Genomic DNA, 6,870 nt, shown 5'->3' with positions numbered 1-6,870 from the left:
GTAGAGCGTGCCCAGACCCGCCGACCTGACGTATGATCCCTCGACTGAGGTCGGGATGCCCTGAGGGTCGACCGTAGAGAATCAGACTCCCTCGACTTCGGGAGGTACCACAGGTCAGCAAAGCGTCCGCGGACCCGCCGACCTGACACAAGACCCCTCGGCCAAAGTTGAGGTGCCCCGAGGTCCGACCACAGGGTCTCAAACTCCCTCGACCTCGCAAAGAGCTACAAATCAATAAAGCCTCCCCAAGCCCTCTCAACCTCGGCGGGTGCTGTCGGGTCCGTGAGAAGCCCGAGCCCCCTTAAAGTCAAAAATGACTCCGCAGGTCGACGAGGAAGGGAAGCAGCCTACTCCACCATGCGAAGCATAACTCTGAGAATGAAAGAAGTACATTCAACTGGACGCCCTCCTTGTCAAATTTTATTTACATATTGCTGAACGGAATCTTAATGTTGAAGCCTTATCTCGCCCCAAAGTCGGGCCTCTCTAACGGGTCGGCTTAGGATCGACCTCCTAATTACATTATGCATGCACCGTTCGTCAAGTCTCCGAAACTGGTACAGAGGATTTCATAAATTAGTGCCCGACTTGGCTCTTCGACGTAAACTCCTACGTCCGGCTAAAAAGTGGTCCCGGCCACGAATGCGCCAGCCAAACACGGGTACCAAGGCAATCTCTGGAAACCCCAGCCTTGCTCACCGAAGCCTCGGCAGAGTCCGAGAACAATAACTACGAAAACCTTCGGTAATAACCTGCCTATTGGCCCGCGCTCCCTCTGAGGAGTTTGGAGTTAAGTTCGGAGACCCGACTAAACTCTCCGATTAGCGGCACATACAGACCTAGTCCGGTCTTAGTTAAAGGGCTAAGGCCCGACCTCGACACCTTGGGACTTCCCTAAAGGCTAAACGCGATGACCTCCACGTCTCCCAAATCCGAGCTATAGGACTTAGGGAAATTTTCTAAAAAACTCAAGACTCGGAGCTCCTCTTCGTCGGGATGACTGGAACCCGAGAAGGCTAAGACGTAGCCCGGGAAGAAGGGCAACTTCGTTAAGCAGCCCGGAAATTAAAATGCAAAGCTAGGCCATCGAGGCTGTTCGCTAAGGCCCTGGCCTCGGTCACGACAACAGAGGGAAAGATGAACACGGAATGGCAAAAATACTTTTTCATTAACAAAGGGCCGGAAGGCCAATTACAAAATTGGAAGTCGGCCGCTCAAGGGCCGACCTCGGATACAATGAAAAAGAAAGAAAAATACGCTAAGTCCTAAGCGGCGGGAGCCACATCCGGGGGGTCGTCCGGCACATTGATGACCTCAAGACCTTCCTCCGGAACAGGCTCGGGGTCGGGAGCGGAAGCTTCGGGCACCACCTCCGGGACGGCGTCCGTCTCGGCCGCCAGAGCCACCTCCATGACACCGTCCGCCTCACAAACCAACCTCGGTAATCCAAGAGACACCGCCCCCGCTATAGTCGCCTCGAAAGACGTAGGGATATGGACCCCATCATTAATTCGCCGAACAAAGTAACCTCGAAACGCCCAAGGGCGCAGGTCCTACCACGAAAATTCCAAGAAACATGAGGGTGCGGACGAAGTTCGCCCCCCAACTTTAACGATGGACTTTACTTCCTACGTCCGAGCCCACAAGCCGCTCGAACTCGGAAGTCGGGGGGTAGTGTTGGGGGAATAAGGTTTTTCCCCCAAATGACACGAATGCCCCAAAGAAGCCGCACAATCGTCGACCCTGGAAGGCCGAAGTCGGCACCCGAACTCGGAACCTCCGACCTAAGAGAAACCCCAATGCCCGAGGCCTACTTTTGTCAGCCACCTACTACGGCTATACGTCTCCGAGGTCCGGCCAGAGACCGTACTATGACGCCCCTCCGGCATTTATTGCGCATGACCGCTGTGATCCTCCGGCACACTCCACAATAAATATGGATCTCCAGCTTACTCCACAATAAATATGGATCTCCGGCTTACTCCACAATGAATGCGGATCTCCGGCTTACTCCACAATAAATATGGATCTCCGGCTTACTCCACAATGAATGCGGATCTCCGGCTTACTCCACAATGAATGCGGATCTCCGGCTTACTCCACAATAAATGCGGATCTCCGGCTTACTCCACAATAAATGTGGATCTCCGGCTCACTCAACAATTAATGCACGTGACTCCTGTCATCTACGGACTCCCAGCTCTCCACGGCAAATAAGCCCAGCAGAGTCTAGTCAACTGTGATAAGTCTCTGATCTCGGCCATACCTCCGACACTGATGCAATAAATTCGCCTGGTAGCGTGCTAGTTCGGGTTGTACAACGCCCTCATCGCCGACATCAGTGCAATTATTCGCCTGACCAAGCGCCGACCTGAACGACATGCCGAGCCGTACTACGGCTTCGCCCCGTTACATCGCAGGTAAACCGACCCCCGGTCTATAAAAGGGGGTTGGAAAATCGATACTGAGGACACGCACCGTTTACCTCTACTCTACACGATTTGCCCCCTCCCTGACTTGAGCGTCGGAGGGCCGGCGCCGGGAGACCCGGCCACCGGCTCGTGTGCAGGCACCCAGACGGAGGACGCCGCCCACTGTCGGATCGTCGCCCAGCCGCGGGAATCAGCCGCTCCTTCTCGCCGATCGCCCCAGACGGAGGACGCCGCCCGTCGACGAACCACCGCCCCACCGTGAGTAACCACCTCCCGCTCCCTCTCCTCGACCGAAGATTGCCCCCGGGTCCAATTTCCAGCAACAGTACCTATACCATCTAACACCGTTAAAAAAATTAACGGTTTCAAATTAAAATGTCCAAAATATTCTTAACGGGTAGATGTGCAAACAAAACATTTATAAGATAATCGCAATTGAGGACAAAAAAAATAATGTTTAAATTTTATTTTATTTTTAATTAAAATAAATATAGTTTTGGTGTTAGAAGAACCATTATATTAGGGGTACTTGTGCAAAAATAGCATTTTTGTGAGAGCATGGAAATAAATATAAATTTTAAGAGAGTATTCACATAACTTTAAATATTTAGAAGGGCATTCATGCCCAAAAAAAAATTAATTTTTACTGTAAACAAGAATTGGAAGCCTAAGTATAAGGTGAAAAAAATTACTTCTAGTATATATTGAGCGAATAGTATATTTCTATTTTGATATTTATTTATTTTTATTAATTATTTAAATAATATTATTTATTATATCAAATATAAAAATAATCATCTACTAAATGGACAAATTAATACTATTTATATTAGCTATTTTCTCAATATTTAAGTAAAATAATAATACTCATAATAATAACTATTGTTTAATAAATTATTATTTATGTAATAGATATAATAATTAATTTTTCAATAATAGCATAACCTATCCACCAATCTCTAAGGGCTCGTTTGGTTCGTGGGAAAAGAAGGAGGGAAAGTGTAGTCAACGGGAAAGTAATGAGATGCCTCTTATTTGGTTGGAATTTTCAAAGGAAAGAGATGGAAAAGTTGTATTCCCATGGGAATATGATTCCCATATTTCATAGGAAAGTCTTTTCCATGAGAAACATTGGAAAGTTACTTTTCCATTAGGCGGGAATCACTCCATTTTTATTTTTTCCCAAAAAGGCCTTTCAGTATTAAAGAAGCATTAAAGAGGCATTAAAGACCTAATTTTTATTAAGGGCATAATAGGAATTATACATAACTTTCAGAAAAGTGGATGGCGAACCAAACATAAGCACTTTGAAAAGTTGTTACTTTCCCATGATCAACCAAACATGCTAAAAGTACTTTTCTAGGCATCTCTTCCTAAAAATTTGTTTCCCAGAAATCATATTCTTAGGAGGAAAATACTTTCCGCGAACCAAACGAGCCCCAACCTTCTAACATTGATTTTGGCTTCCTTGAGAGACAAAGTTAGTTTCGATCATTTTACTTTAAAATGATTTCAAAGTGACTTTTGGATTCCTAAAGTTGAAATTTCACTTTATAAAAATATTTTTCTGTACTTTAAAGACCGGTCAAATATGCTTAAAAGGACAACAAAATAAAAATATGTACTCTGCATATTTATATAGAGAGATTTCTTGTATCTGCATCAACTATACTACCTACAAATAATAATAATAATAATAAAAGCAATGCCTTGAAGACCCACCAGAAGATCCCCAGAAGAGCTGCCCTCTCAGCTGAAAATTAGATATATCGTTTCCATATAATTAATAGAGTAATCGGTAAACTGACATCATTAGTTCCAACTAAGGTGTTGCATCCAAATTTAGGAACGTGAGAACCTAAATAAATGTCCAATCCTCATAATTTTCAGAAGACCCGTGTCATCCTCTTGATGGCAATATCTGGGCACAGGCTGAACTAGAGATTGCTGTGCCAAGAAATAATTGTTGATTGAGTAGGCCCTTGCACTGTCCTTCCCATGCCGCATCATTTGCAATGCACAAACATTTGATGACAGGAACCGAACTTCTGGAGTTTAACCTTGAAATGGTGAGTATCCATATTTAAAATTCAAAAATATGCTCACCAAAAAATGCTGAACCGGCACGTATCGACCGGTTCAGTCCATACCAAATCGATCCGATTTTTGACTAGTCCGATTTGGAGTTAAAAAACGGTATTAGTCCGTACCGGCCTGAATCGGTCCGTATCGACCAGTACCATCTAGAAACCAGTGTGAATCAGTTGGTTTGCACCGATTTCAAATTTTTTTTGTACTTTTGGATGTATGAACTAGGCCGAACTAATGATACCGATTTGGTTCGGTCCAAACCGGTCTAATGGCCGATCGGTACGCCTATTGGTCGATCGGTACGCCTATTGGTATTGGTTCAGTGATGCTTGATGCTTATACACACATGCAAACATATACATATGATTGTTATATATATATATATAAGAAAAATAATTACATAAAGCTATATGAAAAGTCTCTTGAGTAGCAATTTGGAGAACAGTGACGCACCAACCACTTACACGAGTTCCACAAAATTCATCACCAACATTACTAACCCGGAACGCCTAATTATAACTTGGAGAAAGGATCAAAATATTATAAACAAATTGAAGGACAGCTTGCCCGAGGAATCGAATCAAATCAATGGAAATGGCTGTGATGGTTGTGGTGGTGGTGATGCCTGTACTCGTCCAATCCAAAGCACTGCAAGATGGGGAAGCAGGCCACAAAGATGCACCTCCCGAATCCCCTAATGACGGAGGAAACCGGAAAGCAAGGGCAGCAACAGCAGGCAAAAAAGGGATCATCATATGGGCTGCGGCCTTCATGGTGGTGGTGGTGGTGACGACGACCCATGATCCTGAAGCAAATTATCGGTACCGCGTTAGAAGCGAAACAATACGAAAATTCCAAATCAAAAATGTAACAAACTTCTTTCTTCAATTGGGATATAGGAGATAAGAACCATGGTCTAAATCCCAACTAATCAAATATCCTTCAAGGACTGATATAGAAGCGTTAAGTAGTTTAGTTTATGGGACTGGAGTATCTGGAAGAAAGCATAGATGACATTATATGTCAGGAGTCCAGGTCACACTACCCCAAACGAGCTTGTTAAGGGAAAGACTTTCTTCAGAAAAAAACGATGACAATTAGATGAGGAAACAAGGAAAAATATATAGCATACCTTGCACAGGTGAGCCTTGGGATTTTGGGGAAGGCAGTCTCCAATCCAAAGTAACAAGGAGGCTCTATATTACTATATGGCCTTCAAGTTTCAACCACCAACAAAGCCTAAGAAATATGGCCTCTATCAGCAAGAGAAGAAAAAGATGGAGCCGCTTCTATCTTGTTGGGTAGCCTAAACAAGCTGGTGGTTCCGCGTATATGAAGCGTCTCTTGCGCGTTTCGCTGTCTTCTCTTAAAAGTGTCAGTAAGGGGCATAATAATATTTTCGCGCCTATACCATCGTACAACGGTTACGGAAAAGATTAGAACTTTAATCTTTACACCAATTCGAAGTGTGAAATTTTGTTCGATGACGGTGACATAATTGAACAATATTACTGGATTAGTCAAATTTCCTGTTTGGTTGATGTGTGAAGGTGAGTGCGTTACGTCGTTAAAAAAAAAAGAAAGAAAGAGAGAAGTGAAAGTTCTACAGGTTAAACTTATTTCACCTTGGAGAGTTGAAGTAAATTTAGCTTTTTTTGGTTTGCTGATGGTTAGAATGAACACCCGCTTTTGAAGGTGAATTTTGATGTCTCAATCCGTCCCTTTTGAGTGCTGGTGCTGATTTCGTAGACCGCAATTATGGAGGTTGGGTTTTGATAGAGAGCCATTTCATTGACTACGAATTCAGTCCCCGGGACAGAGTTGTCAGCAGCCGGGCGTGTGTTAAATGCTCCGGTGCTCTCAAATACAACCGCCTTTTATTTTCGCTGAAGCTGATTGGAGCCAACAAAATCAAAAAAAAATACAAAATAAAACACCAACATGTAGGCATATTCCCCCAGATGAAGACTCCAGAGTAATGAACTGCAACTGAGGTTACCCAATCAGCCATGCTGTTCGCCTCTCTATAAACATGTCTGATCCATGATAGGCCTCCCTCATACATCGTAGATCAATGGATTGGACCTTTCATCGAACTCCAGATCCCGAATCCACTCAATCATCGAACCGGCTTTCTTCACTAGAGTATTCCCCATCCCTGACAACACACACGATTTCGACATTGGTTGGTTAAAGTGGATAACCATCAACCAACCACCACTAAACCAGCAACCTGGCATTACTTAATGTCCCGTTTAAACGACCAATGACAACAATTAACTAGAGTGAAAGAAATGAATGGAGATCCTCTCGTGCACACGAAATTTTTTCCATGCCACTAACTTGC

The 6,870-nt window shown here is 44.2% G+C and overlaps 1 long non-coding RNA gene across 1 annotated transcript; it reads right to left on the bottom strand.

The window, feature by feature from the left end:
* Nucleotides 1-4,886: 4,886 nt before the first annotated feature.
* On the bottom strand, nt 4,887-5,647 carry LOC148699666 (uncharacterized). The gene is made up of 2 exons (XR_015974455.1): nt 5,434-5,647; nt 4,887-5,328 (listed from the first exon to the last, which is right to left on the bottom strand). It is a non-coding gene; the product is annotated as an uncharacterized LOC148699666 (long non-coding RNA).
* Between the last annotated feature and the right edge of the window lie 1,223 nt (nt 5,648-6,870).

This window comes from Phoenix dactylifera, chromosome 17, assembly GCF_051530095.1.
Source record: "Phoenix dactylifera cultivar Ajwa chromosome 17, Ajwa_hap1_PhDact_Kaust_v1.1, whole genome shotgun sequence".
NCBI classification, from domain to species: Eukaryota; Viridiplantae; Streptophyta; class Magnoliopsida; order Arecales; family Arecaceae; genus Phoenix; species Phoenix dactylifera.
This window is presented reverse-complemented; position numbering and strand designations above follow the sequence as displayed.